Genomic DNA, 8,344 nt, shown 5'->3' on the forward strand with positions numbered 1-8,344 from the left:
CTCTAAACTGGGCTATAAATTGAGGTATGAAATTATGATGCAGTAAAACTTGGTTAGTAACTGATTTCAAGAAAGTGGTAAAACAGCAAAATTGGTTTTAACTTGCTAGGAAGTATTCATAGTTTTAAACTGAGGTGAAATAGGCATCCCATGAAAAGTTGGTTTTAACCTAAGGTGACAAAGGAATCCCACCAAAACTTGGTTTAAACTAAGCATCCCATTAAAACTGTTTTAAACTAAGGTGACAAAGGAATTCCATCAAAACTTGGCTTTAATCTAAGGTGATAAAGGAATCCAATCAAAACTTGGTTTTATACTAATGTGATAAAGGAAGCCAATCAAAAACTTGAAGTGAAAATGTTGTACTACAATATGCTTGGCTATAAGTAATTAGGTATGTTATTTTACGTAAGACTCGGTTTTAGACAAATGAAAAGGTCATCCCATTAAAACTTGGTTTTAAGAAAAAGTAAGATGACATGGGCTTCCCATCAAAACTTGGTTTTACACAGATGAAAATGTCATACAATCAAAACTTTTCTTATTAAGAAGATAGGAAAGATGGGGGAAAGAAGAGAGAGGGCAGTTAGCTAGCTAACCATGGTAGGGAATAGTTTGGAAAGGGGAGTATTAGAGAGAAAAATGTAAAGTGTGGTTTATGCACAATTTTATTTATATAAAGCTGAATTTTCCTTATGGTCTAAAATTTTATTTCGCACAATAATTGCTTATTTTCTTATACTTTTTGTTTTTTGTTATTCTTGGTTACCAGCGTAGTATTTTATATACTGCGGCAAATCCTTGTCCATTTTGTAAAATGATAGGGTTGCAGAGATCTTCGGAGGGGGGGGGGGTTTGCATAGAGGCTTCTATTTCTCCTGTTGATTGATGCTATCAAAACTTGCTTTTAATTAAAGCTAAGATGATAAAGGCTCCCCATCTAATCTTGATTTTAAAAGTGACAAATGCATCCCATTAAAACTTGGTTTTAAAAGTGTCAAAGGCATTCCATCAGAACTCGGTTTCGAAAGTGACAAAAACCCCACCAATACTTGGTTTTAAAAGTGAAAAGGCTCCCATCAAAACTTGCTTTAACCTAAGGTGACAAAGGTATCCCATCAAAACTTAGTTTAAACTAAGGTGATAGATATCCCATCAAAACTTGGTTTTAAACTGAGGTGACAAAGGCAACCCATCAAAACTTGGTTTTAAAAGTGTCAAAGGCATTCCATCAGAACTCGGTTTCGAAAGTGACAAAAACCCCACCAATACTTGGTTTTAAAAGTGAAAAGGCTCCCATCAAAACTTGCTTTAACCTAAGGTGACAAAGGTATCCCATCAAAACTTAGTTTAAACTAAGGTGATAGATATCCCATCAAAACTTGGTTTTAAACTGAGGTGACAAAGGCAACCCATCAAAACTTGGTTTTAAAAGTGTCAAAGGCATTCCATCAGAACTCGGTTTCGAAAGTGACAAAAACCCCACCAATACTTGGTTTTAAAAGTGAAAAGGCTCCCATCAAAACTTGCTTTAACCTAAGGTGACAAAGGTATCCCATCAAAACTTAGTTTAAACTAAGGTGATAGATATCCCATCAAAACTTGGTTTTAAACTGAGGTGACAAAGGCAACCCATCAAAACTTGGTTTTAAAAGTGACAAAGATATCCCATCAAAATTTGGTTTTAATGGTGACAAAAGCATCCTGTCAAAATTTGGTTTTAAAAGTAACAACGCATCCCATCAAAATTTGATTTAACTTAATGTGACAAAAGTATCTCCTCAAAGCTTGGTTTAAACTAAGGTGACAAAGGTATCCCATCAAAATTTGGTTTTAAACAGTGACAAAGGCATTCCATTAAAACTTGGTTTTAAAAGTGACAACGCAGTCCATCAAAACTTCGTTTTAAACTAAGGTGACAAAAGCATCCCATCAAAACTTGGATTTAAACAGTGACAAAGCCATACCATCAAAACTTGGTTTTAAAGGTGACAATGCAGCCCATCAAAACTTGGTTTTAAAGATGACAACGTAGTCCATCAAAACTTGGTTTTAAACTAAAGTGACAAAGACATTCCATCAAAATTTGGTTTTAAACCAAAGTGACAAATGCATTCCATCAAATCTTGGTTGATTGATTGATTGATTTAAGGTTTTCGGGCATCCTGATCAAATCTTGGTTTTATACTAAGATGACAAAGGCATTCCATCAAAACTTGATTTAAACTGAGGTAACATAGGCAACCATTCAAAACTTGGTTTTAAAAGTGGCAAAGGCATCTCATCAGAATTTGGTTTTAATGGTGACAAAACCATCTTGTGAAAATTTGGTTTTAAAATTAACAACGCATCCCATCAAAACTTGATTTAACCTAAGGTGACAAAAGTATTTCATTAAAACTTAGTTTAAACTAAGGTGACAAAGATATTGTATCAAAACTTGGTTTAAACTAAGGTGACAAAGGTATCCCATAAAAATTTGGTTTAAATTAAGGTGACCAAGGTATCTCATCAAATCTTGTTTCTAAAGAAAAATGAAAATGTCAACTCATTAAAATTTGATTGAAATATAAGGTGACAAAAGCATTCCAGCAAAACTTGGTTTTAAACTAGGGTGACAAAGGCATCCCATCAAAATTTTATTTTAAACCAAGGTGACAAAGACATTCCTTCAAAATTTAGTTTTAAACTAAGGCGACAAAAGCATCCCATCAAAACTTCGTTTTAATGAATGAAGAGTTTGAAGTTTTCTAGCATCCTGACATCGAAGGTCATTGACGCCGATATCATTTATTATAAATAAAGGAAAAAAATAATATATTAAAAGCATGAAAGCAAATATGTTATAAACAGTTGGTAGCTTTAAGAAGATCTGCTTCTGAAATAAATCTAAAAATACCGCTAGCATTGAATAGACCGGGAGCCCGCAGTGGTTTGGGTAGCTGAAAAGCGAACCAATTTTCTTAGTCATAGTGATGTTGTATGTACATCACTGTTTATGAAAACTGAAGTCTGCCGGGGATCTGGTGGTGGGTGTGGCCCTCAGCAGCATGAAAGTGATAAGGAAAAATTGACCTAGATCAGCTGGAAAGTGAACCACATGATAATGGTGCTGAAATGTCCCTTATACCTTCAGGAACTGGGAATGGGTACTGACAGACTTTTTGTGTGGTGGCGTGACCCTGACAGACTTACGTAACTGCCACGTCAAAATTGACCTAGATCAGCTGAAAAGCGAACCAAATGAAACTTGTTGTAAAATCATCAGTACCACCCCAGGTATAGTGAATGACCACCGACAGACAGTTTCTGTGGTGGGGTACCCCTGACAGACATGCCAAAATGACCAGACCCCATAAGTGACCTAGATCAGCTGAAAAGCGAACCAAATGAAACTTGTTGTAAAATCATCAGTACCACCCCAGGTATAGTGAATGACCACTGACAGACAGTTTCTGTGGTGGGGTACCCCTGACAGACATGCCCAAATGACCAGACCCCATAAGTGACCTAGATCAGCTGAAAAGCGAACCAAATGAAACTTCTTGTAAAATTATCAGTACCACCCCAGGTATAGTGATTGACAATCAATCTTTCAATGTGCTTTACAACATTAAATTTGTTTCAGGTTCAAAGTAACTGAAGAAATGGACCAAGACAAATCTCCTTCCCAGGTGGAAGATCCTTTGGAAAGTTTAACAGAGTTGCTATCTCAAACTGGAGATGATAATAAATGTACATCACGAAGAGTAAACGGGAAGGTAATGAAAATTTCAACTTCTAATTGTTTTAGTGGTGTTTTCAGATCGTTTTAGAACAAACATTTGTTATTATATGAAGCACTAATGGTATTAAGAAGTTTGTTATTTGTGGATGTTTTTTTTTCTAGGGTAATGAAAATGGTGCAGTGGCCTCCATATGTTTCATTTGCAAAACGTTAACTGTAGAGGATAAACAGTTGAAGAGAATCGAGAGAACAGGACCCTCTTGAAGAATGCAGCATCCATTCGTTCCATCCTGATGAGTGAAAAATATGAAGAAGTCACAAGGAGGATTATGAGCTCTTACTTTTGTGGTGAAATGTACCATCCCTCCTGCTACCGAAGATACACTGCTGTGAAGAGACCGAAAGATGAGTTGGGTCCATCAAAGAGAGATACAAGGTCAAGCAGTGTCTTGCCAAAGACTGAGAGACATGGCATCTTAAAGAGAGAGTGTATCTTCTGTGGGAAGGAGAGGAAAAAGAAACGGGGAAAAGAGGAACCGCTTACATTAATTGCAACAAAAGGTGGCTGTGATACACTATTGGAGCGGGCCCATAGATCCACAAATGACCATTTCAAAAGTTTGATCATGGGCAATATTGATCTTATTGCCAAAGAGGGTAAATACCACAAGTCGTGCAGATGGCATTTCATGCATGAGACAGAAGTGGCAGAAACAAGTTGTGCAACACCTCATGATATCTATAAAAGGGCATTCAAATCGCTGTGTGGTTTCATCACAGAACAAATTATCCAAAATGAAAAGTCTCTGATGGTGACACCATTGTTGAATAAGTACAAAGCTGAATACACAAGTAATGGAGGTGACCCCCAAGATGTTGACGCATACACAACACAAAATCTGATAAGGAAAGTTCAAGATAAATTTGGTGACCAAGTCTGAGTGAAGCTTGCTGACAATAGAAGGGGAAATTTCATCCATGCCGCATCACTCACTAAAGAACAGGCACGAGTACATCTGTATGACAACACAAAGGAACACGAGGAAAATGAAAAACTTATATGGGCGGCTCTCCATCTTCGTTCCCAGATCATGCAGTTGCCAAAATTTAAAATGCCTGATCCAGCCACATTGCAAAATTTGAAAGAAAGTGCACCGGATATACCAAAGCAACTGGAGCTGTTTTTTAGAAGCCTCTTAGGTGGCCTTACACCAAACTTACAAGGGCCTCAAAATGGGGCAATTGACCGAAGGACCACATCGATGGCATCTGATGCTGTGTTCAATGCTACGCATGGTACAGTTAAGACGTGGAAACACACTGCAATGGGACTGGGTGTAGCTTCACTGACAGGATCGAAGTTAACATTGCAGAATTTGAACCATGCAGGTCATAGCATTAGTTACTGTGACGCTAAAGGTCTTGAAACTGAATTCGCTTATTCAGTTTCATCAGGTAGTCATGTTGCACCTGATGGTATTTATTTACTCGCAGATAGAGCAACAGCCTGTATATGGGATAACAATGATGCAAATGTGGAGACACTAGATGGAAAAGAAACACTTCATTCCACTGTTGGTCACACATATCAAAACACAGCTGAGCAAGACAATGGGCAATTTAGTAACTCTTCCTTTCAGTTCCGTGGTGGAAAAAATAGAAGAACATTTGTGGAAAATGAGCAGGAAATTCCTCCACTTAAAAAATCCTTGAAGGCAGCCATCTTCACCAGTACAGCTGCAACAGTCACGAGTCAAGGCAGTGGTAGTGCCTCATCTCTACAACTCCATCAAAGACCAGGGCTACAACTGAAACCATTGGATTTGTATTGGTTTTTGCAACTGAAAAAAGGTGACACTCCACTTTATGCAGGATTCATCAGCAATTTTGTGAAGGACATGCTCCCACTGCAACGAATCTTCTATATGGACCCAATTCCAAAATCTCCTACAGATAATGCAGTTGTGAGAGAGACTATGATTCGTACTCTTAATGTTGCAAAGGAAACCAGACAAAGTTATGCAGTCGTGACGTATGATCTAGCTGTTGCCCTCAAAGCTTATTCCATCCAAGCTCTGGAGTCTCCTCTCTTTGACAAGTTACTGATCATGTTAGGCAATTTTCACATTGAGCTAGCATTTTATGGTGCAATCGGAACTATGATCAACGAAAGTGGAATAGAATTTATCCTAACTGAAGCAGAAGTCTTGGCAGAGGGTTCGATGATGGGCTTCATGAAGGGGAAGTTCTACAATCGTTGTATAAGAATTCATGAACTTCTGGCTAATGTAATGGAACAGAAGCTGTATGACCGTTTCGTGCAAGACCTTGCAGAGGAGGAGTATCAAGCATTTCAAGATGTGATGATGACGATTCCTTTAAATCAAGTTGAAGACCATCTCTCTGATACAGTTGTTATGCAGCACCTTCTGAAATATGAAGAATTCTTTTATTCTGTCATGGAGGGAACCATTGGCTCAATGGCTCAGTTCTGGGGAACATATGTATTCCTGGTAAACAAAGTACACCGTGAGCTACAACGTTGTGTTAAAACAAATAATGTTGATGGATACATAGATGTTTTCCCAGTCATACTGGATGTCTTCTTCTCTTTAAATCGTCCAAATTACGCCAGATGGGGAACACTGTTTCAACACAAGGTGACATCTTCCCACCCTCAACACAGAGAAATACTTCAGAAGGGGGCTTTTTCAATATGGTGAACAAAGAAGAACTACTCCAGATCGGCAGTTGATCTCTCACTTGAACAGACAGTAAATCGGGATGCAGCGTCCAGTATGAAAGGGATTGTAGCCTTCAGAAATTCTGAAAATGCCAGACGAAGATGGTCAATGACCATGACCCAGAGAGCCATGGCCGTACTGGAGCTGAGAACTTTTGCTGGACTTGAAGTGGGAGAGAGTGCCACAACACAGTGCCGTTCATACAGAATAAGAAAAGACAACAAGCAAATGCAGGCTCTAAGTGAGAAAATAGACAAATTCTGCAATCCCTTCAGTCCTGAAGCTCCAGACACAATGGTGAACCTTGCAACTGGGAGGGCGGCAACCAAAGACACTGAGAAGTATCTCCTCGGAACATTGCAGAGGGGGCAGATAGCAAGACAACAATTCGAAAGAGAGTGGCACAAGGACTCGGCAAGATCTCTGAAGTCAGTAAAAAGAATAAGGGTGAATAACTTCGCATCTGAAAATGAAAAGAAGAAGAAAAAAGGAACGACTCCTGATACAGAAACTGCAAAGAGGGTTGAAAGTCTGAGGGACTTTTTCATAAGAATCATCATTGTTGTGGCCGAAAATACCAACTTCGATCTCAGGCACGTTCTCAGGTACCCAATCACGTCATATCCTCTTTCCCTGGCACATGCTGATGGAGCACTCTTGAAGAGCAGGAAGCATACATTACTGAATAGGCTGGAAGAGTTCCAGAAAGACACCAATCCCAACAGAGGTACATCAAGGTATTTGTGTTCGGATATATGATGGAGGCCTGCTTATTCATTCTGTCTTGTCAGTTATGAATGCTGGAACATCGTATGGAGCTATTGCCCGAACCATCCTATCTACAGTATGCACTGGTGGAGGGGATGAAATCCATGTCTGCCTTGATAAATACGTCGAAAATTCAGTTATGGACAGTAAGAGAAAATTGCGTGGTGCAGAACATTCTCTTTACACAATCACTGGACCTAACCAAACAATGAGACATAAAGGAGCAAAACTTCTCAAGAATGGAATGTTCAAAAACGAACTTGGAAAATTTCTGCTAAAGGAATGGGGGGGAAATCACTATTGGAACATCCTAAATGGAAAAACACTGTATGCCTCTTATGGCGGTGAGTGTTTCCAATATACGCAAAAACTTCCAGGAGATCTCAGTGACCAGCCCAGCTCACCTCCAGGCCAACCACGAGGAGGCCGATACCCTTATAGCATTCCACCTGGAAAATACCTCAGGAAGCCAGGTCCTTGTACGAGCATCCGATACAGATGTTCTCATTATACTTATTGGTATACTTGGAAATCAAGACCCAGAAGTGAGGTCCTCCAAAAATGTCTTCATGGACTGTGGCAGCGGAAACAGCAGGATATACATTAATGTCACCAATATTGTAGAGGTCCTTGAGGAGCAAAAATCAGGATTCCCAAAAGCACTTCCGGGGTACCAAGCATTCACTGGATGTGACTTCACATCAGCCTTTTACAGGTAGGATTTTGTTCCACCTTTAACTGACAGATTGAGTTGGTATACTCATTGTACAGGAAAGATTTAGAATCATGACAAAATGTAAGTTAATTAGTTTGAAGATATAGTCATGCCGTTGTTACGTACATGATTCATATTCCCCTTCAGGAAAGGCAAAGTCAAACCTCCGGAAATACTTGAGAAGGACCCAACTGGAAGCTTTCTCCAGGTGTTCTCCAACATGGGTGAAGTTGACATAGATGTGGCATCCGAGTTTGTTTGCAAGATGTATGGCCAAAACAAAGAACGTGATGTAGATGAAGCAGGTTATAGAAAAATTATGCAGATGTCGGGCACAGTAGATAAGGCATATATGTATCAAGTGTGTTGGGTTTTCAGGATGTAACATGT

At 39.1% G+C, this 8,344-nt stretch overlaps 1 pseudogene; it reads left to right on the forward strand.

The window, feature by feature from the left end:
- The first annotated feature begins 4,818 nt into the window (after positions 1-4,818).
- LOC137658990 (uncharacterized) lies at positions 4,819-7,958 on the forward strand (annotated as a pseudogene).
- Positions 7,959-8,344: the final 386 nt, after the last annotated feature.

This window comes from Palaemon carinicauda, chromosome 19, assembly GCF_036898095.1.
Source record: "Palaemon carinicauda isolate YSFRI2023 chromosome 19, ASM3689809v2, whole genome shotgun sequence".
Classification (NCBI taxonomy): Eukaryota; Metazoa; Arthropoda; class Malacostraca; order Decapoda; family Palaemonidae; genus Palaemon; species Palaemon carinicauda.